General features: G+C 39.0%; 1 protein-coding gene and 1 long non-coding RNA gene across 3 annotated transcripts in view; one reads left to right on the top strand and one right to left on the bottom strand.

Moving 5' to 3' along the window:
* The window catches only part of LOC308247766, a 78,265-nt gene extending 70,728 nt beyond the window's left edge, over positions 1-7,537 (bottom strand). Inside the window, exon 1 of the long non-coding RNA XR_013960552.1 lies at positions 7,144-7,537. This is a non-coding gene — a long non-coding RNA (uncharacterized lncRNA). The remainder of the gene's footprint in view (positions 1-7,143) is intronic.
* Positions 7,471-24,329, top strand: part of LOC308247756 (sodium channel protein type 1 subunit alpha) — a 129,861-nt gene continuing 113,002 nt past the window's right edge. The window contains exons 1-2 of one of the 2 annotated variants that reach the window (XM_080667270.1): positions 7,471-7,668; positions 13,783-13,879. The gene's annotated coding sequence lies outside the window, so the exon portion shown is untranslated. The remainder of the gene's footprint in view (positions 7,669-13,782; positions 13,880-24,329) is intronic. The other variant, XM_080667271.1, reaches the window with a different exon arrangement.

Raw genomic sequence — 24,329 nt, forward strand, 5'->3', positions numbered from 1 at the left:
TACAAGAAAAGTGTATTTATGAGTAATGGTAAAATAGGACTTTAAACCAAGTTGTTTTTTTTTATTCCAAATCAAAACATGTACCACAGGGCTACATTGCCTTGTTTCATAAATACTTGATAAATAATAAATATAGGATGATAAAACACTATCAATTGATAAGTACTAAGTAAAAATGTCAAGTCATATATTTAGAAATTTCAAGGACACTGAAAATATTACTAAAATTAACTACTTGTAATTTGCTTGGGGCAGTGACATTGCTTGATTTTAAAATATCACACATGAATCATTCCTCACTTTATCTTATTGGCTTCACTTCTTTGAGGAAAAAAGTGTCCTTCTGTCATTGAAAATGCTAAATGAAATGCATCAGTAGAAATTAATAGGCAATAGAACCTGATGAGTTCTCAGGGAGAATGTTTGTATGATGAAAGCTTGGCAACTGTTTCCGTGATTAATCACGATAATGCACAAACCCTTGGCTTCAGATAAACTGTCCTATTCCTTTTTCTGGAATATGTCTCCTTTCTGGAATATTGCTCTCCTTCCCTTTTTTCTTCAAGGAGGATTAACCACTCCACCCTCTTTATATTCTTCCCTATGACAGCTCCGCCTCCACTTCTTTATTTAAATCCCACTTTCCCAGAAAAGATCTCTCAGATCACCAAAGGAGGACTCGATCTTGTTTTCTTTTGCACTTCAATGCCCTTTATATTTCCACACTTAACACTGATCTGATCTTACAGTGTAATATTATCACATATTCCACAGGCCTTAAACATTACAAAAGGATTGAGTTGTATGCTCTACAGGGTAGGTATGGGGATAGGGAGCCAATAAATATTCCTTGCTGATAGTTAGAGTGAATACACAGCAATGGCTAAGTACATCAGAAGCAAGGATACTTTAAAAATCAATCAATCAGTGGATCTTTGGTTAGCACACATGCTGAAAGTGAACTTCCTTTATGAAGACTGAATACTTTCAGACTTGCCTGTTACAGAGAATTGAGAATAAAGGGAAATATATATATATATATATATATATATATATATATATATATATATGTATATGTATATGTATATATATATGTATATGTATATATATGTATATGTATGTATATATATATATATATATATATATATATTTAAAAAACTTAGAGATTTTCAATTTAGTTTAATCTTAAAGTTTACTTGGCTAAAAATTGTCTTCCTCCAGCTGACCAGGGATCAAAATTCCCATCTCTATGTGAAGCAAACAAGAAAGATAGAAGTGAAAGTGAGTGACCACTCATCACAGGCCCAGTGACTACCATATACTTTCCACTAAAATTTATAATAATTCTATGAGAGAGAATTATTATTTCCCTTTCCCCCCTCCAAAGGTTTCCCTGAATGCTAGGGAACCAAGATTACAGAGAGAATTTGGTCAAGATGTGGTATTTCCTATAGGCAGTATTTACTCTGCTCTGTTTTGAAAAACCAATTTATTTTGAAATACAATAGCTTATGTTTTTAACACTCAATATATATAAACTGTTATTATTAGACTAATAATTCATTAGGGCTCAAAATTTAAATATCAAACTAGTAACATTACATTTTAAAAATTGTCTTATATTAGTACAGAGAAATAGTGCTTTGGAATTTGTTCTAGAAATATTTTTTCTAAAAAAACACACACTTAAAGCCAAATTTTATCTGCTTTGTATTTGTCAAGGTAGCCTGTGGGGCAAAAGCAAAAACTGGGGTTTCATCCAGCCTCCAAATTTTATGATTTGTTAATTTATAATGTGCCTTAATACTGGAGTTAGATGCAAAGTTTTTCTACCTAAGCTTGCTGATGGAGTCGTTCCTGTACACGAGAAATGTGTTTGCATTTGGAGCCCAATTGCCTGTCCTCTGCGAAGAGGGCAATGTTTTCAAATCTGAAGACATTTGCAGCTGTTCAGCTAGTTGACTAATCACTTCTGAGATTTTCTTCCCCAAAATAAAAATCGTCTAGGGACTAATTTTTAGTCAGAATAGTAACAGAGCTTGGCATTTCCGGAGATCTGTTCATCACTGGGTTTCACAGGTCTGAGCCCAACTCTGAAATCCTAAGCTTCTCTCCCAGGCGTCCAAGTGGAAGCCTGAGTGGGAACAGAAAGCTCTGCGGCAGGTTTGGAGTCAGGACTGGACATTCCTTACTCACATTTTCCACTTCACAGCCATGTGGCCCTGCTCTTGATTAGTACAAGCCCACCGTGTGATGTGCTGCAAACAGCACTATTCTATGCAGAATCCAAGACCTGGGATGCATCCTGGCTCTCTCTTAGTAGAGGCATGGAATTAGCAACTGCTTTACTGACCTTGTGTGGATGAGGTACAAATCTAAGTCTCTTGGGTAGTGATTTTCAACTAGGGTGCTGCAAGAATTTATAAAACATGCCATACCTGACTATTTAGTCGGGGCACTGACATCTTTGCCCTTAGATTGTCAAAAAAAAAAAAAAAAAAAAGACAACAGCCAACACAATGACAGCCATCTGGTGTGACTGAACAAAATTATACCTATTTTTTTGTTAGAGTGGCGAAAAATATAATGTACTTTTTGGTGCGCTGCAAAATATTAGTAATTAGTTTATGTGTACCATGAGATGAAAAAGGTTGAAGATTGCTGCTCTAGGGGATCAAATAGTATATAAATGTGTTTTGTAAACTATTAAACAAGTTCATACAAATATAAATTATGATTAATATTTATCTGTCATTAGCCCAACATTCTCATCAATTTCTTCACTTATAAGGGGGTGAGAAGATCATGACTCGGCATATATAATGTCATACGAAGAACATGTTTAGAGATTTACTAAGTGGCATACATTCTAAATTTTTTTATAATCCAGCTATATCTACAAAAAATCTGGGCTATTTATTGTCTATTTTAATAATTTATTTTTCATTTAGTTGATCCTAGTCAAGAAACCCTATATGTAGGTCAAGCTCTAGGAACAACTAGCTATGTGCCCTCAGGCACATTGTCTAATTTTTAACTGAGAAGTCAGAGGTGGGTGGGCGGGTGGGTGGGAGGGGTAGGAGAGAGATGAGACAAAAGGGATAGACAAAGGGGTCTGGGCCACCTGCTTTAGCATCTACAGCCTTAATTCTCTACCCCTAGGAGAACTCTGGCCTTAAGCAAAGGGAGCTAGTTTAGAGCTCTACGTACTCACTGATTTCATGTTCAAATGTACAAGGAAGCCAGTATTTGCTATTTGAAAACAGCATTTCTAAAGCTAGGTTCCAAATTTGGAGTTCTGACTAAAAATGCCCGAGGACTTTGCAGAAGTCATAAAGGGTGGCAATCAAGAAATGTTTGTTGACTGATTGATTTGCAGACAGGCAGGCATAGCTTGGTGACTAAATAAATTAGAATCCCTTCTGGAAAGTCATCGCCTAATTAGGGACCACATTTCTCAACCTTCATTGCATCTAAGTGGAGCTGTGCGACTATTTCTCCCCCAGGAAATAAAAGCCAGTTCATGTGTGTCACCTTTGGAAGTAGATGTAATTCTTTAGGATCTCTTTTTCCATCTGTTGGCTGCCTCTGAGTACCTAGAGGCAAGAGAAGCCGCAAGGCGGAAAGATCCAGGATTCATGAAAGATCCCAGAGAAGACCACCTCCCCGCCAGGAACAACCACATAGAAATCTGCATGAGTAAGATAGATAATTTCATTGTGCTAAAGTCCTACCTTAAGACTTTTGGGGGTACTGGTTGCTAAAGCTAGTGTTACTCTAATATAAAGAGCAAAATAAAAAGCTCATGTTTTACCAAGTTAAACCTAAGATAACTAACAAAAAGTACTAAGGTGATTGAGCTGGCCTAGAAATAATTTAATTTTCAGTCATGAGGCAAAAATGGGACATTGAAGTAGAACTTAATTTATAGGAACATGAAGAAAGTTACAGTTGTGTTCTCCCTTGAGTTTATGATTTGTAAAACTCATACCTGTCAGTTATTAAATATATTTTAATTTTGCTGTCACCTGTTCGGCCAGATATAGTCCGCTTTTTTGCAAGTAATTTCCCCTATTTATTCCTTTAAGTGAGTGAAATGAATAACACTCCATGTGGCTTTTTAGTGCAGTAGAGACTGGTGCAATATTCAAATTTTTGAATAGATTATTTCAAGGTGATTGTGACTTGGTACAGAAGTCAACTATCTTCCATGTAAAAAGTGAGTTGAATAGAAATTAAGAATGCCTTTTTTCCCCTGTAGAGTTAGAGAGCTTCTATTCCAGTTAGGGCAGGAACCCTCTGAAGTTCAAAGTGAAACATTTGGTTTGAGGGGCCATCATGTTCCTGGTCCTTTAAAAGATATCAGTATTATTCCTGTCCAATATGGAAAGCTGCTTTTGGCTTAGAGAAGCATTCTTGCAAACTAATTGTGTATCTTACAAAGCCCTTCCATGGCTCAGCAGGAGGAACCGCGTGCTTTTCAGTCTAGCTGATTCTAGCAAGATAACAGGCGGAACTGAAAAGGAAAAAAAACAAAGTAAAAATCTCTTTTCTAAATTAGTGAGACTCCATTTTATTTAGTAATTGCAGAAACTTAAAGGATTGGAGCTTTAATTCCATGTTCATTCATTCTTCCGTAGTCAGAATCTTTTAAGAAAGAAACGACTTTATTCAACCTTATTTTGAGGGTGATTATGGGGTGAAATGGTACATGAGATTATTTTCCCTTTTCATTCTGAGAAGTTTGTCTACATCTTTCTCCTGCATCCATTGGACTACAGTGTACATATCATCCCATTGTTACCCAAGTAATATTCTATTTAAAAGTAGGATAATTTTTCCCCCCATAGAAGACACAGATCTAAAATGAGAAGCCTTTTCCTTCTTTTGGAAGATAAATGAGTTTAGACTAAATGATCACACTGAATGCTTTATGATTTTACCAGAACTACCTAAACTATACTAAGGGAGAATGAACATGGGGGAAGCAAACCTCTTTGCCTGAAAGAAAGAACCACAGTTTTATTAAAGGGGTGGCAATGGGCTCAGCTAAAAACACAATTATTCCAGATTCCCCTGCAGGAGTGATGGCATTTTTCACAGTTATGACCCATAAGAATTAAGCCAAAGTTTCCAGGGGGTCTGGGAAAGCTCTTGGAGAAAGAGCTGATTCAGCTGGCACTTGCCTTTTACCTTTCATACTTCCTGTCCCCCTACCTGGAATGTAGGCAGGATGCTGAAGATGAGGCAACCCTTTTGAGACCACAAGGCAACAAATTAGATGATAAAAGCCACATAGGATGGCCAAGTGGAAGAAAAATGAGCTGAGGTCCTGAGGACTGTGGGTTTGCCAGGACTGTAAAGTCCTACCTTAATGTTACTTGACCTTAATGTCACTTGAGAGAAACAAAACCTCTATTAGATTAACCTAGTGAAAGTTGCATTACCCTTATGAGCTGTCAAACCTATACCAAATTAACACAATTAGATTGTAAGGAGAATGCTAATCTTTTATAAGAACAGTTTCTTAGCAAGGATTTCAAAAGCATTCATTTACTATGGTGATTATTAACCTGATATACTTATAAATTATTTTTTTACATAACTTAAAATGACTCTTCCAAGGAACTCTACTAGGCAATAACATATGCAACCCCCATAAATGGATTATCATGAATGTGTTTCAGCCCTTTATTTATTCATTCAGCAAATATTTATTGAGGACTCAGTAAGCAATAGGGGCAGGGATGCAAGGTTGAAAACAAATGCTTGACTATAAGGGGTTCAGTTTACTTAAAAGTAATAAGACAAAGTATTTTTTTTAGAACTCTATTTTCCAATTCCTTGCTTCCTATGTGTTGTTTATTTCATGAACATTATTCTATAAGAGATGGAAAAGCCTAGCACCACAAAATAAAAGGATCTTAACCACAAACGTGGTGTCCATCACTTAATGTTCAGAACACTTTCATAATCTGAAAATGTAATTCAACCTTGCACCAATACGTTCATTAGCTATGAGAAGTAATTGAATAAAATTTCTCATTCTATCCACTGCAGAACTTGTTTTCCCAAAAGCAGTCCACTGCTAACAAGACCAGTGCTACTCCACTTTGGGTTTGGCTATTTCTATTATTTAAAAAAAATAAAAAATACCTTTACACCAGTATCCAAGGACAAGCATTTACTGGAGTACAGTAGGCAAAATACTGTGAAGATCGGAAAACCACTTACACTCACCTATTCCTCTGTGTCACCTTAAGCACACCATTTAACTTCTTTCTACCTCTGTTCCCTTAGGGGTGAAATTAGATCATTGTATTGTTCTGTGGACCTAAAATTCTCTTATCTCCCTGCTCTATTCTCAATGTGATTCATAAGTAGACAAATTTCCCCACAAAGAGCAGCACATTAAGATTATTTTTAAATGATGCATGGCTTCTTCTCTATTTCTGTTGTCTCAGGAATTATGTCTTAGCCCACATCCCCATATCAAACCACAGTTTTATATATAATTAAATAATATAATGCATCTTATATTAATAATACCATACCAATATCCTCAGGATCAGAATATAGGACAGGCTTTATTATTTCTAGCTTTCAAGGACATGTATTGCACACATTTGCGATAACTGAATAGAAATTAGATGGAAAGAGTATTTGTTTTTACTTTGCTATTTTAAAATACTCACCCCATACTTGGAAATGAGCCAAACAAAGCTTATTTCAAAAGCACAGGAATGCTATTGCCCCGTTCTCAGAAACTGTTTTCAAACTCTAACAAAAGATTCATTATATGCAAAATCTGAATGCTGAAATTCAGATCTTCCCTTTTGGTATTGACAAAGGAAGTAATTAATTCACACATCTAACAGTCATCTGCAAACCACCACAGAGAGGTACCTGCTTTTCTTATTGCTTTCACAAAAATATTTCAATTTGAAATACTTTAAGCACCACCAGTTTAACCCACCCCATTCTGAATTTCATATATAAGATTTAAAGTGCCCTGACCTGGCTTGCAACAAGATGTTTAAGGAACGTGAACACTCCTTACAATCCTTTAGTTATCATCCTGCAAACCAACTCACACCTCCATCTATTATTCTCATTACATACATACATATTCCCCTTACTCACCACAATGAGTTAAAGGTAGTCAAAAGCTCTCGGTGGCAGCCTTTGAGTCACTACTTTGCGATACCATTCCCTTCATCTTAGGTGTCATGGCACAGTACTTTGCAGACAGAAATTCATTCTGCTAGGTTTGCTGCAAACACTGAAAGAGGTGTCTTGCATTTGCTGGAAGATTTAGCTTTTATGCTTCTGGTCATTCTTCCCACAAAAAGAATAAGACCAGTTTCTGAGCCATTCTTAACTCTCCTTAGAAAACATTTCAAAAGAGAAAGACAAGAAAGACTTCATGATTTTCATGCAAACTCCCAGCCTGCCTGCCTGCCTGCTGCTGCCAACACTTCTAACTCTTGCTGGTGATGACATTCAGCGAGCTCCCCAGTCCCGATGCTTCTTATGTAAGGCTGTCTAGGTCAAGTGTAGGAGACACACTGCTGGCCTGTGAAAACTCATGGAACTGTTACCTTCTGATTAACACTTCAGGGGCTATGGAAGCTGGAGGAAGCTGAGCTTGTACTACATCTTTTGGGGGTAAATATTTTTGCATGATTCAGTGGTTTATATGTTTTAGTCTTGGCAGATGCCTGTCAGCCATGCTGAGAGGTGCAGGGAGAAATTACTAAGCGATTCCAGATCTGTTAGCATGCTTGAATAAGCACAGTAAATGTGTTAGCAATCCTAGCTTTAAGCGTTTAAGGAGTAAATGAATCATAAATTAGGGTTTATCAAGCATCATCTCTAACCATCAGGGAATGAATGTTGATTTGACTGTTTAAACTCTGAATGCAATTCATTTGCTCGGAGGTGTTGTAGGAGAGATGATTAGATGTAGCTATTAGTTTGAAGAGATTTACTGCAGTTCTTGGCTACTGCATTGCTCTTGTCTGATCGCAAATTTGCTTCCCTTGTAAATGAGCTAGATGTTTTCCTGTATGTGTTTTCTGTTGTGATAATATGAGAATGGAGCCTGGCAGTTTTGTGACTTCAACAAATAATAAATCCTGCCTACTTAGTACCAAGATGAATACTGCAGTAAGAGCGCCATTCAATCCTAGCACTGAAGGATGTTGGGTTAACTGCATTGATTCAAACTGTGCTGTGCTTAGGGGACTTGGCGGTATGATCTCAGGTTTGACATGAACAGTTAGTTATTCACTCTCTGAATCAAAGTAGAAACGTATAGCACTGATTCTGTTTTAGACTCTCAAACTGTGTCCTGGTATGGGAATTCCTTAGAATAGCAGGCTCTTATTGAATGCTGCAGAAAAGCTGGGAGAAGTAGCAGGGTGAGATTGCAGCAGCCGTGTGATATGGGCAAGGAATTTTAATAAGATTTAACCAGAGACGATGGTACAACGGATGGCACTAAATTTAGAACGTAGCTGGATATTTAAACAACTGAAGACAAATGCAGCACATTTGAGAGGGTTTGGCTTCCTGTGTGCCCTTGGCCAGTGAAGTTCAGTCCCTTGAACAGGATGTCATGAGTTAGTAAAATGCAGGCTGTGTAAAGTGTCTTCATGATGCAGAGAGCTAAGTGGGAAGTTGAATGTTCAGTCATTGGGTATCTCTCAACGGGAGCACTGTCACAAGGCAGGTAATTAGAGCACCTTCACTAGGAAACAGGTAGTTTTAAGTCTCTGGAATTTCTTGCATTCATTTCATTAACTTAATGAAAATGAGTGTTACTAAAATAAATTTCTTATGGGCTACTTTTCATTCTATTAATCATGATTAACAGTAGCACATTGGTTACTTATGATGGGAATATACTGCTCAACATTTTATGCTATATTTAATTGATTAAGCATGTACAGTTTTCCCAAATAATTTGAAGAGACAGTTATAGTTCCTCAGGGACTGATTTTATGTTACTGATGTCAATCAGCATTTTCCCCATAGACTTAGCTTGGCATAAGCGCCTCATCAGACCAGGTTTTATTCGGTTTGGCATACAGAATATTCCTCATAATTGTAATATTAAAAATGATGCATGCATACTTAGTTGTAGTCACAATCTTTGAGTTTATTTATCTTCCAGAAAACACTATCAGTACTCAAATGGTCTAATAATGATTTTCATTTGATAATTTTTATTTGCCCATTGTTTAAAGGGATTCTTCTTTTTAGTCGATGAAGCCTAAAAAGTTCTCTTAATGTCTTCATTTTTAAAGTAAAGGATTTGAGTTAAAGGAGGTATAAAGTTAGTTTGGGTTCTGTTATCTGTAGTTTCTCTAAGGGAATTAGCTTTATTGATTAATCTTTGCTAACATGAGATTACATGATAAAGAGAGATTATATTTTAGAACCTACAATATTAGGCTAACATATATGGAGTACCTGTTCTAGGCCAGTCAGTGGTCCTCAACATGTCACCTCCCAACTAGAAGCAGCAGCATCACCTGGGAACTTGTTAAGAATGCAGATTCTCAGGCATCACTCAAAACTTACTGAGTCAGAACCTCTGGGATTGGGGCGGGGGTATTTGATTTTTAACAAGCCCCCCAGTTTACTGTGAAGCATGCTAAAGTGTAAGAATCACTAGCTGGGCAGTACTTTGGTTAAATATCATGAAAAAATAGGTTTTACTACATGCAATCAAATGTACATTACATGATGAAATTCTCTATTTTCCTGGTTGCCCAGATTTCCTAATGTAAGCAGTTCTGTGTTTTAAAGTTTTATGCAATTTCGTATTTAGTACATCTTAAGCCTAAATTTGTCCATAAGAAGCTTTATTTTCTGACAGTTCCATTTTTTAGCTTTTAGAATTTACATAGTGTGATGGGAAAAACACTAAAGGATCTGTTTCTTCTATTTGCTCACTGTGTGACTGGGCATGTGTCACTGATCTTCTCTGATGTTCAGTTTCTCATTTGTATAAAGAAAGGTTGACCTAAGCCAGGGTTTCACAACTTGGCACCATTGACATTTTGGGTCAGATATTCTTTCCTGCGGATATTGGTCCTGCACATCATATAATGAGGAGCCTCCCTGGCCTCTACTCACAAGGTGACAATAGCAACCCCTGGTTGTGACAATCAAAAATATTTCCAGACATTAACACATGTCTCCTGAGGGCAAAATTGTCCTTCCCACCCCCTCATATCTCCCCTCTCCCCTCCCCATGTTCGAGAACCACTGGCCTAGGTTAACTCTACTATGTAAAGTTATATTATACTAAATAATACGGACCGAACTAAGATGGCGGCATAGGTAAACACCTAAACTGCTGCCTCGCACAACAATTTCAAAACTACAACTAAAAGACAAAACGTCTATCACCCAGAACCACAAGAAAGCGGGCTGAGTGGAAGTTCTACAACTAGAAGGAAAGACAAAAGAGCATTGAGACGTGCACAAGCGCTGAAAAGCTGAGGTACGGAGGTGCGTGAATTGGGCTGGCGGTGGGCGACTGGGTGCGCTGCTTTTTTCAACCCAAAGGGAAACAAGCTCTCAATTACTCTGAACTCCAGTCTCTGGGGAGACGCTGGGGACCCAAACTCCTACGGGGAGAAGCTGGACTGTCTGCCATCGGGTCGGAAAGTGAGGGTGGCTTGCTTGCAGAGGTGCGCGCAGCAATCATTGTTTACTGTGCTGGGGCGTGGGATGCAGGGACTTGGAAACGCGAAATGCAGAGACGGCTGACTGGCAGCCATCGCTGTTTGCCACGCCTTAGCCTAGTGACTTCCTGAGACCCTGCCCCGCACAATCTACAAACCCACCCAAGCTCCACGCAGCGGCTTTTGCATATAAATGGCCTGCCCTATTGCAGCTTAACCTAACAAACTGCAGCTCTGGTCAGATAGCTCCAAAACCTCCAAACCCCAAGCAAAGAGGAGAAAACTGTAGTTCTCGCTGTAGCTCCTGCTGGGTGGCCTCAGACAGTAGCTGACCTGTACCCCATTGGAGATCCAGAAGCTAGTGTATCTAGTTGTCAGTGTGAGACGACACCAGATTTCAACTCCTCACATCCATAAGTGACACATTCAAGAGGCAGACTCAGTGAGCACCAAAGCCCCACTGAAACAAGTCCTGCCCCATAAGCGTGTCTCCAGCACAGCAGTTCTTCCATTATAGACACAGCAGGTCCTCACAGCCAATTGGCCGGGAGGTCAATTCCTCCCAGTGTACCAACAGCAAGCAAGGCTTAACTACACCAAGACTTTGCACTCAGCCCACAAAGGGGTGCACCAAGAGTGTCCACCTCAGGTGATAGGCTGAACCACTGGTCACCTACCACAGAAAACCACTCCATCAACACAGGGAAGCAGCAAAATGTGGAGACAAAGAAACATGTCATGAATGAAAGAAATGGAGGAAAGCAAACTACTGGACATAGAGTTCAAAACCACATTTATAACATTACTCAGGAATCTTCTAAAAACCACCGAGAACTTGATGAGACCTCCGAGGAGCTTAGTGAGACCTTCAAGGACCTTAATAAAAATGCCAAAAAAATGGAAAAGGACCAGTCAGAAATTAAGCATACACTGTCTGAAATAAAGAAGATACAGAAACTCAACTGTAGATCAAAGGACCCCAAGAATCAAACCAAAGATCTGAAATATGAGGAAAAAAAGCACACCCAACCAGAAAAACAAAAAGAAAAAAGAATCCAAAAATATGAAGATAGTGTAAGGAGCCTCTGGGACAACTTTAAGCGGACCAACATCCAAATTATTGGGGTGCCAGAAGAAGAGAGAGAGCAAAATATTGAAAACCTATTAGAAGAAATAATGACAGAAAACTTCCCCTACCTGGTGAAAGAAATAGACTTACAAGTCCAGGAAGCACAGAGAACCCCAAACAAGAGGAATTCAAAGAGGACCACACCAAGACACATCATAATTAAAATGCCAAGGGCAAAAGACAAAGAGAGACTCTTGAAAGCAGCAAGAGAAAAACAGTTAGTTGCCTACAAGGGAGTACCCATACAACTGTCAGCTGATTTCTCAACAGAAACTATGCAGGCCAGATGGGAGTGGCAAGAAATATTCAAAGTGATGAACAGCAAGAACCTACAACCAAGATTACTCTACCCAGCAAAGCTATCATTCAGAATTAAAGGTCAGATAAAGAGCTTCACAGACAAGAAAAAGCTAAAGGAGTTCATCACCACCAAACCAGGATAATATGAAATGCTGAAGGGTATTCTTTAAGAAGAGGAAGAAGAAGAAAAAGGTAAAGATAAAAACTATGAACAATAAAATGACAACAAATACATACCTACCAACAAGTGAATCTAAAAATCAAGTGAATAAAAAATCTGATGAACAGAATGAACTGATGAATATAATAGAATCAGGGACATAGAAAGGGAGTGGACTGACAATTCTCAGGGGGAAGGGGGTGTGAGGGGTGCGGGAAGAGATTGGACAAAAATCTTACACCTATGGATGAAGACAGTGGCGGGAGGTAAGGGCATGAGGTGGGGTGGGGAATCAGGTGGAGGGGAGCTATGGGGGAAAAAAAAAAGAGGAACACCTGTAATAATCTGAACAATAAAGATTTATTTAAAAAAATACAAAATAAAGTACAAACTAATGTTTGCAGCTAAAAATTAAACAAAACAAAACAAAACAAAATAAATAATACAACAACTGCATTATTCCTCCTTTTGGAAGCAGACAGGTTAAAAATTACAAATAAGTAAGTATATGTCTTACTGGTATAACACTGGTATAAGCTGGGACCTCTTTGCCCCCTGATGATCTAGGTATAATTTGCTCAAATACTTACCAATTTCACAGTCGGGGAGTCCAAAAGCCTTCTACAGCTTCACAGGGACTTAAAGTCTTACATTATCTTCTGTGTCCTGGGGTCCTGGTTCCATGTATACCACCTTGTCACTCTAAAAGAGTGATCCAGATTCCAACTGTCACTAGTTTCCACTAGAAAAGTATTTATTTATCTATACCAATCATCTTTGGTGGGTTTTAATGGATTTCACTAAGGATTTGGGATTTCCCCCCTCATCCTCCCCTTCCTCTTCCATGACCTTGCCCCTTCCTGCAAGATGTTCTGAGAGCTACAAATTCTTCTTCTCTAGAATACACAGTAGTCCAGCTTCTCACAGCTGTTATAGCTAGATGTAACTGCCCAAATACATCAGAGTTCAGAAGATCAAGGGCTTTGGTTTAGGGCCATTTCCCCTTCACAGAAGGCAGTTGGGGTCATATTATATCATCATAAAGTCATACAACTGAGACTGATATTGAGTTTAAGTTTATTTTCATGTGTTTAGAAGTCATACCGAATGATAGCTCCTGGCCCTTAAAATCACATATTTCATGCTAGTCATAGAATTTTAAATTATATCATCCCAGGAATTGTTACCCCAAACAATTCAGCAGCTTAGTCCTGACATTTTTTAAAGCTGATATGTATAATAGGAATAGATATGTCCATATGAACACACACATACACACACTTCACAAGTTAGAAATTCTTTTTAATTCACTGTGCTGCAAATTCAAAGTAAGTGTTTTTCCAAGATATCTGTGAACTATATATATATTTCAATTAATCAAATACTTATATTTAATGATTATACCTATATTTCTAAGTAATTTTATATAAGATTCATTCTGAGACCCACAATAACCTCATATGAAAGGTCCCATTACTGATATCATTTTACAGATAAGGAAAAATATTTCAAGATCTCCAGATGCCAAATCTTCTCTTTTCACTCTCCTACAAGGCAAGACTCAATAATGTATGTAATTTGAACACTTTGGTGAGTACACTTTCTATTTTTTGATAAATACCTATTTAAGAATCGTCATGCTCCAAAATCATTCAGATACATCAGGGCTGATATGTGTTACCAAGTCCTTGCTTTAGTTGCTAAGATTAATACATTTCCCCTGACTTATCTTACATTTATTTGTATAATATATTAAGCTAGAGGCGCAATGCACAAAATTCGTGCAAGGGGCTCAGCCACCACCACCTCTGCTGCCTCTGCCTCGGCCCCCGCCACTGCGGCTTCATCTGGAAGGTCGTCCAGTCTAATTACTATATTATTCTTTATTATTATAGATTGTTCTTTCTACATGATATTAATGTACTATGGAATGACTTCAACATATCACTTATTATACTAGTAATCACATGTATTATATCACTTAATGTCTCAAAATAACCATGAGAATGGGAAAATTCCCCCTCCTAAAGAATGAGATTAAATTTAATTTAACATAAACTTTAGTTTTAGCAGAGTTGCTGCACTGACTCAGCCACCTGCTCAGTCTTCATGAGACAATAGAGCCATAGCAACAGACCCTCTTTTTTCACTGCTACGCCCCAGTGCATGGCACAATGTTGGGCAGATACTGAGTCTTAGTAAATGTTTACTGAATGAATGTTGCATAATTGTCATTGCTATCTAGTTCCATTATATTTTGGACTTTACATAACATTATTCACTAAGTCATTTAAATACCAATTTACAAATGAGATCTAAAAGGAACAATCAAATTCTAAAATAAATAAATGGATTCATTTATGGCTGCCATATATATGACTCTCAATCATTCATGCTACTTTCATTTAACTTGAGAAAAAAAATTGTTTGGGTTTGATATAGAGACTTTCTCAGATTTACAACCTGAAATATTATTTTCAACATCAACATCAAGTACAAATTCTTCCTTTAAAGTACTAGTTTCCCCAAACCCGATCACACTGCCACTTGCAACTTACTTTGATCTTAAAGTAAATACCTGAGAACTTGAAAGATCTATCATTCTGTTTTACTGAAAAAAGAAAATTTTAATTACAGATTTTATTTATTTTGAAAAAAACAAAACAAAATGATTTGGACCTAAAGATAAAACCAAACAAATTTTTACCAAGCTAATGTGAATTTTTTGACAACAGAGCCTGAATTAAATAATTCTCAGATTTTTTTCTAATCTTAATATTCTGTGTAAATAAATTTAACTCTGGAATATGATCATACAAATAACAACCAAATCCAAGGTGATCACATTTAATAGGCCCATTTAGTTTATGCATTGATAATGAATTATAAGTAAGTGACTCTTGATATTGACATTTTATCATTATCCTAAAGTGCATTGTTAGTTACATATGTCTCATGATCTAGACTTTATTTGATAAATGCTCATTTGTGAAAAATCATTGCTTCTTTTTTAAATGACATTATAGTTCTCTGATAAAGTGGCATTATACTTATTTTTATGTCCAGAAAAGTGAAGCAGTGAAATAGGATATCTAAAAGACTTGTCAATGTTCTGTTAGAATTGTCTCATTTGGGGATACAAGGAAAATAGAACAGGTATCAATCTTCCCTATGAAATTTCCTAAAAGATACTATTATCACCTAATATTGGGGGAAGGGAAAGTGGCAGTAATAGTAAGAGAGTGTTGGTTTCAATTGTACAGTTTCTAGTGAAACCATTATAGAAATGTTTGTATTAGCACAGTTGGAACATCAGAAAGAAATGTTTTGGTCTTTAGATTTACTAAACATTTCCCCTGACATAAACCACCCCTCCCACATGCACACCCACCTTGTCTAAACAGGGTTTTAGGAACAAATGAATCAATTATAAGGATACTGCTAGTATTAGTCAGTGCCCTGACAAGAATAGATGGCTCCTTCAAACTGGTGGAAAGAAAAAACAAAATATTTGGTTTTAGCTTCTCGGCACCATATTCCCTGGTTTCCCTGTGAACAGAGTCCCACCTTTCTGTAGCAGGTGTGCCAGGCCCTGTGTGATCTGGCCAGCTGTCCACCTATCCAAACTCGAGCCACTTCCACAGATCCAACCTCACATCTGTCTGTAAACAGTATTCCTCTTCTTAGAATGCACTTTCCCTTTCTCCTCCACATATCTTAGTAAACTCATATGGGAAACTCCTAGGTAAAGTCAACACTTTTTATTTCCCAGTTAACAAAGAAAAAAAAATGATAATTCTTACTGATAGCTGTCAACCTATGGATGGTTGTCAACACCAATAGGAATCCCCAATTTGGAGTGCAGTGAAGAAGAAAACTTTATTCATTGTAAAGCAGTTCAATTATAATAGGGCAGGGCTCTGAGGCAGTCCTGAGGTCAGGCCCCTCTCTGGCTAGATAGCTCTGTTCTGCTCCTCTTGGTCTGCTTTGCTCTGGGGAGACATCTTCAGCATTTCAGCTCAGCAAGGGAGAGGCAGTCTTCAGTCTTTGGTGGAAAGGGAAATACACTCTCAGAACCAGAGGGAAGCTGGCTGATATAGACAGAAGTCTCCACTCCTGGTCCCTGATTGGTTCACCCTCATGTAAATGAAGACTCCAAATCCTCACAGTTTGATTGGTCCAAAAGGCACTGTCCTGATTGGACGGAGTGGAGTCACTCTGGTAGGTTGATGGGGGTATAGCTACACTGCTCCAGTTGGATGGGGTAAGCCTCAGTCCTATTGGCTGAAATAGGATTCCAGGGACTCCTTTATAAGGGCTGGCTCAGATGGCAGAAATACCGCACAAGGAGGCAGTCCAGTGCGGAGGCACACAGTTCAGTGCAGGCTTCTCTCTGGAGTGCAGTTCACGTGCGAAGCCTCTGTGTAGAAATGGATGCTAGGCTCTGGCTACTACTACTATTATTATTGTTATTTAAATTTGATCCCAGTTAGCCACCAGGAGCCCTTCTTAAGTATCTTCTTTCTCAGGGTCTAAATGGCAAAGGTATAGGAAACAGGGATCTTAATGCTATTGCTACTGGAGTACAAAATGGCGTCAAAATTTTGGAGGGAAGTCTAATATATCTACCAAAGTTAAAGACACTTACCCTTCCACTCAGCAGAGCCATTTCCTGAGAATGAAGCCTACAGAAAAACTTACACAAGTGGGAAAAGAGCTTATAAAGTGATGTTTTATACCAGCATTGTTTGTAATAGCAAAAAACAACCCAAAAAGCAAAAACAAACTAAAAAACCCTAAAAATAAGTGTTTATCATTTGAGGACTGATTAAATAAATTTAATTTTTTGAAATTAAAGTACTCTAAATAATAACAAGGTAAGAGATTCAAGGTAAATTATGTGCATTAAACAAGGCATACATCTATATATATAATACTTTGTCAATTCTGGAAAAAAACAAAACATATATTTCAGGTGGTTGGATAGCTATAAAAAATTTCAGAAAGTTGCAACAAGGTTGTTTGCAGAATGGGCCTGGGGAAGAGAAAAACTGAAAAGTTAAGGTGCATAAAGGACAATTGACATTCAAGTGTTATGTGAAGGGTAGGTTAGGCGTTTTCTCAGTGGGAGAAGGGAAGTGCCTGACTCAGACTTCCAAGCACACCTTCCAGAGGTGGAGGGAAGTGTTAGGGAATGGTGAGGACAGTGGCTGATTTACATGTTCTGGGTGCAGAGAGATGTGGGTAGTCTTAAGGATCTGAGGCGGCTGTGAAGATCATTGCCAAAAGTAGTATTTTTCAAACTTTAATGTGCACAGGTATCACCTTGTGATCTTGTGAAAATGCAAATCCTGCTTTAGCAGGAAAGAGTGGAACCCAAGATTCCCAAGAGATGGTCATGCTGGGAGTCCACTGCCATACTTTGAGAAGCAAGTTTTTAAATTTAGAAAGTATGGTGTTTTTGTGTGTCTTTTGTCTTCACAAATATCAAGCAGAGCCAGAAAGCACTTCACTTTTGTTTTTTGAAAATGAGCTGAGAAAAAGCAGCTCATTGAGGATGATGCTTGCAACATGAAGCTTTGCCAAAGCAGCCTTGTTGTGAAGTGTTCATGATCAGCAATTCTGCTTGTAGAGCCTCTGCATTTGTAATAAATGTGGACTCTGGAAACTAAAGCAGTGCCAGACTAAGGCAAGCTTCTCCCCTCCACTCCTCCTGTGGAGTTTATTTGTTGACTTGGTGTTGACATAGTTACATTATATGGAAGATTGAAGAATCCAAAACAAATGAAAAGGAAGAACTGCCATCTGCCACCCTCCAAGCCCGCCACAGACCGCAGCACCCCCAACATGTTTGGCAGAAATCAGGCTGTAAATCTACTGCACACCTACCAACTATCTTGGTTTGGCCACCCAGAGAAATGCCTTTCCTCCATTGCATCCTGAGTGAGTGTAATGTGATGTAATCCAGCCCAGTGGGGAGCTCTGTCATCTTCCACTTGATTGCCTTTATACTTGGATCCCAGAGACTTACCACAATGAGTTTAATAATGTGATATTGCAGAGGTTTATATAAAACAGGACATTAGGAACTTGTGGTAAGATTGGGTACTCTGGAGACAGATTGTTGGTTTCAAGACCACACTTAATCATCTCTACTGTGTGACCTTGGCCAAGTTGCTAAACTATTCTGAGTCTCAGTTTCCTTATCTATAAAATTGCGATAATGATTTCAGAATCCATTTCATGAGATTGCTGCGGGGTTTCAGCATTTATCAATTATTATTTCTCTTAGATCATTGTTAGAAATTATTTGAAAGTGGTGATGTTGACATATCAATATATTTATTTCTGAGTACCTACTGGATAGTAGGCACTGTGCTGAGTTAAGCTATTCATCTCATAAAGATGTTGTTTATCTCTGCAAAATATTTTACATTCATGTGTTTGCTTTTTAAAGCCAAGAAAAAGGGGAGTGCTTTCAGAGATAAGATGGGGCACAGTTCTTCTCCCCACTTCTCACCAGCCCTTCGCGTTTGGTAGAACTTGCAAGTTATCCTCCCTGTGCTTTTAAAGCAATGGAAGTGTGAAGAAGGACAGTGTGGATGAAGGGACTGTACACAGAGAAGGTTTAAGGCACTAAAACAAGATGATGAGGTACCAAGCGACATGCAAACTTGGGAGGACTAAATGTGCACATGGGAAGGACAGAGTTCAGAGCCCAGTGCGAGCGCGGCCATGGAAGCGGGGCCACCCCAGCAGAAGCTGTTGAGTGCACATCCAGGGAGGGGAGTGGTGGGAGTGAAATGTCAGGTAGAAGTGGGACCAGGGGATGGAAAGACCCTTAGTCCCCAGAGGGCACTTTCCTTGGGTAGACATACTCTAGGAGGCCCGTGTCTTCTTGCTTCTTTAGAGTTTTGCCCAAGGCAGGCATTAGTAGAAAACTGGAGAATCCCTCCCATCACACCTCACCTTCTAGCTAAGGAAGAGGCTGCATTCTCCTGTGGGTCACCTCCTGCCGGGTCTTCCAAAGCTCCAGTGCTACTGGAACCTGGTGCCGTTGCTCCCCCTCTCACCTATTAAGACCAAGGGGTGGCATTGGCTCTTTTCATGGCTGGTTCCTGGATGCGTCATCAACCATCTTAGCCTAGTTTGTAAATAGTTTCTCTGTTAAAAATTATTTTCACTTAATTTGACCCCTTTTGGTTAAATGTGTATCATCTATTTCCTGACTGAAGTCGAGGTGCAATTTTAAAGCATTTGATGTTTCATGGAAGGTAGTTCTGTTGTGACTCCCTAGAGAGGAGACTGGGCAGATGAGAACATGAATAAAGGTACTGCTGTTTTGGGCAGCAGAGGGGAGAGGAACAGGAAAGCAGAAAAGGGGAGTTAGGACGTTAACAGCTTAGAAGCAACAATCATGTGAAGAAGGGGAAATAAGTAATTTCTGCGTTTCACCATTGCTGAAGTCATGTAAATTTCCCCATTTTGTATTTTCTTAGTTGCAGAAAGAGTAAGGGAGCAGAAATGTAAATGGGTACACTGCATGTGTGTGAATTAAAGAGGTGCAGACACAGAAGGAGCCCTCTCCTGCTACCCAGCCTGCTCTTCCCCACAGAGAGCAGGAATACAGGTTACTTTAACGTCATGATAATAACCAGAATGTAAAGACTTTCAAAGGGACAGAGTGGGGCATGGAAACAAATATGTCAGTCTCTGAGCTTCCTCATGTATCAAGTGCCATGGAAAATGTTAAGGCAAGTTTTGTCATGACAACATCCCCTGATGAGTAGGGGAATCTGTTTGTTTTCATCTGACTACAGAACACCAGATATAGGAGACTGCCCACTGGCCTGGGAGTACGGCTGCCCAGCACCTCTCTCCTACCCCCAAACCCACAGTGATGCCAGTTGTGGGTAAGAAGACATTCTAGTGCTCTACTATCCAATATGAATAGGGACAATCCCAGAAGCAGAAACTCAGTTCATGGGCCACAAAGGTTCCAAGGCATTCTGGGAGGACTGGGCTAAATGTAATTATCGTCTGGCTCTCCTTGAGGACTTCTCCCCATTTATTTGTTAATCTGTTCTAAAGAACTGGAAGCCCTGAAGGGGGCCCTGAATGAGCTCTGTCCATTTTTTGGCCCTTAGTGGAATCCTTGCTTTTCCCAAGGGGAGAGAGAAGAAGTGATTTGTGTAAATTTGTGAATAGATTTCTGAAGATAGAAACTGCTTCGGGATGTGTAAGTGGTGTTGCTCTCTGGGAGAAACACGGCAGCACCTAATTCTAATGACATGTGCACACATTACGGAGAGCTTTGCTGTGCTCTTGGTGAAGTCAATGGCTTTCTGCCTTTGTACATGAAAAGAAAAAGATGCTAGAAAGAGTTCTTTAAGGCAGGGGTGGGGAACCTTTTTTCTGCCAAGGGCCATTTGGGTATTTTGACATTATTCGAGGGCCATACAAAATTATCAACTCGAAAATTAGCCTGCTCTATTTGGTCAAATATTTAATGAACGCACTCCTAATGCCGTGGCAGGGCCAGACCAAATGATTTCGTGGGCCTGACGTTCCCCATCCCTGCTCTAAGGGAACAGGAATTACATATTTGCTTATGCTGTTATAGCAAAGTTCACTTTTATTCTGTAAAGAGATGTCTTCATAAATATCAGTTATTTACTTTATTGTAAAGACAGTCCTCTTCATTAAAAAATCTAATTAGACCTCCTCAATATGTAGACAAGTGATGTGGTTGATTTAAAGATATATTAAAATAGCAAACTGGTATTTAGGTTCCAATCAGTAATCAACCCAACACTAGCTTTAACAGACTCTTCTTTGCAAAGCAGGGAAATTGCTATATTAATTAGATCATGCAAAAACCCAAGCATAATATTAAATTTACTTAAGAGGATGGGAAAAAGCACATGTAAGCACAGAACAGAACCCAGCACAGTCACTCAGTTTTGTATGATTGTTCATGCATTTTTAACAATTGACATTTATCTTTCTTTCCTCTCTTTATCCTTCTATGGCAGTTCCTCTGGACACAATGCTTTATATATTATGATATATTTTATCCTTTATATATTATGATATATTTTATCTTGTCTCAAGAGTTTTATGGAGCTTTTATATATTTAAAGAAAAGGATAAAACTCAACCATGTGAGACAAGTTTTATTTCCATATATGAAAGATAACTGCCATATAAATATGGTTTCTGATTCTAAAGAAACAGAAAATAAATTTTTAGATTACATTTTGGCTTTTCAAAGAAATTTGAGAACTTCATGACCATTTGCTTCCTGGATATTTCCTGGGACTGTCTTTGGGCCTGCATTCCTGAAATCTGTCAGGGTTGCACTCTGAGTAGCTGGTGCTCATGCCCTTGAGCTTGAACCCTTTGTGGTTAATTAATATTTAAGATCAGTACATGGAGCTAGACCGAAGGACGGTCACTTTCTTTAACCTTTGCTAAAACCAATGTTGGTTAGTGCATCACCTTCTTAAACAGTAACTGCAATCAGATCCTCCATCGCATCCATCTCTCTGTCAAACATGAGTGAAAATCAATTGTGGCATTTCTAGAAATATTCCACTCACTTCCATTTTGCTCCTTATGTGCTGATGCACCTACTCAATATTAATTTCCTTCATGTGGAAAAATTTGAATGGACTTTTGTGGCATAAAACTAGCTGTGTGACCTTGGACAAGTCACATCGCTGCTCTTGACATCATTCCTCAGATCCAAAATAAGAATCCTTGTCTGGAGGATCTCTGAGAACTTTGGAGCCCCACAGTTCCTCAGTGATTATCATCTCTCTAAAGAAGTAGTGAACATTTTTTGTTGTCAGTTGACATTGTGTTTTATAAGGTTTAAAAAAGTTATTTTATCCTACATATAGATTTTTGTGGGATTTTATTCTGGAATTTTGATTCATCAATAGTCAGCAGATGTCATCAATTCAGAAAATACCTTAATTCAACCACAGACACTGGCATATGTTTGGGAAATAAAATATATAAGACATTGTTTTTGCTCTCAAAGAGATTGGGAGTGGAGTCAGGTGGTGGAGAGGTACACAGATAAAGGGTAGCGGGGATATAGCTAGAAAAGAGAAGGTCTCTAAGCAGAGGAAATAAAGGAAGCAAGCTGTCAAAGGTGTGATACTCCTGACTGATTTGGGGAAAGGAAGAGAGTTTGTTGTTATGAAAAATGCCGTCGATGGCATCCTCAGTAGATACTGATAGTGGCCTCTTACACCTGAGCTGAAGAAAAAAAATCTATATATATAAAAGCCTTAGCGACCGTCACAACTGAAACAACCAAACAGACGACCGAACAGTCTGCATGGGGCGACCAGGCCGGCAGGGAGGTTAGTGAGGGCCAACCAAACGACTGAACAAGCAAGCTGCGTGGGGTGACCAGGCCGGCAAAAGGGTTAGTGAGGGCTGACCAAACGACTGAACAAGCAGGCTGCGTGGGGTGACCAGACTGCAGGGGGGTTAGTGAGGGCTGACCAAACGACTGAACAAGCAGGCTGCGTGGGGTGACCAGACTGCAGGGGGGTTAGTGAGGGCTGACCAAATGACTGACCAGCAGGCTGTGTGGGGCAACCAGGCCAGCAGAGGGGGGCAGTGAGGGGTAACCAGGCTGGCGGGGGGGGGGGGCAGTTAAGGGTGACCAGGCCGGTGAGGGGTGGGCTGTTGGGGGTGACCAGGTTGGCAGGGGGAGCAGTTAGGAGTGATCAAGCAGGCAGGTGAGTGATTAGGAGCCAGTGGTCCCGATTGTGAGAGGGATGTCCTGGATTGGAGAGGGTTCAGGCTGGGCTCAGGGAACACTCTCCCCCCCATGCACAAATTTTGTGCACCGGGCCTCTAGTAGATAAATAAACCAAGCTCCCAAATAAGAATTTAAAATGGAAAATTCATACAGAACACTAAAGTGATTTTTTAAATGGTGATATAATTAACATAACATTGGATTAAGTTTTGGGTGTATAACACAATGACTTGATATATGTACATACTGAGAAATTTTAAATGTATTGCTTGGTTGTAAAACAGAGGATGAATAATACTTATAAAGTAATAAAAAGTAGTTTGGTAATTTAATGCCCATTTTGAAACAGTATTGCAATGCTGACCTCATTGGATGTTTTACATTCTTATATTTCATTTCCGTTTGAGAAATCAGGTTTGTATCTTACTGTGTCTTGTCCATAAAACTGATTTATGTGGTTTAGGATGACCATTATTTCCTTCTCCAATACCAAAGGAAAAGGAAATTGCAATGAATCTTCCAACAAGGAGACATTGCATCCCTGGAAATGCTTGCCTATGGATTTATAATGAAATTATGGCTTTCATTGCTTTGGATGGGATGGAAGGGACTGCATGGGGAGGCTGAAGGCCCTGATGTCCATCATGATCCCACAGCCTCCCTCCCACTTTAAAATACAGCATCATGGTGAGGTCAGAGAAACCCTTCCTTTTCTTCTCCTCTATGACTAGAGAGAGACCTGGGAGTCATTTTAATGACTTTTTGAAATTTTTTGTAAAACTTTAAATATTTTTCTGTGTGCCCACAACATACTGACTCTACAGACATGAGAAACATTTTAAAATAAAATAAACCAACAATTCCAGTTATTTAGACTCAATACATTGTAGGTGATCTTAAAAATGGTATCTACAGGTGAAAAAAAATCACAACCCTATAATAGATTTGATTCAGTGCATTCAAGGGGGAGGGACATGAAATATTTTTATATCATGATTGATAGAATAGCTGATTTGTGTGCTTAGGGGAGGATATATGGACTTTACCACAGTTTCAAATGTCTACCTTCTAATACTGGTGTTCTGAAACTAATAGGCCAATTTTGTTGTATTAAGAAATTGTAACTTTAGCCCAGCTGGCATCGCTCAGTGATTGAGTTTCAAACTTTGAACCAGGAGGTCACGGTTCGATTCTTGGTCAGGGCACATGCGTGGGTTGTGGGCTCAATCCCCACTGTGGGGCATGCAGGAGGCAGCC

The sequence above is a fragment of the Plecotus auritus genome (genome assembly GCF_963455305.1).
Source record: "Plecotus auritus genome assembly, chromosome: 5".
In the NCBI taxonomy this organism is placed as follows: Eukaryota; Metazoa; Chordata; class Mammalia; order Chiroptera; family Vespertilionidae; genus Plecotus; species Plecotus auritus.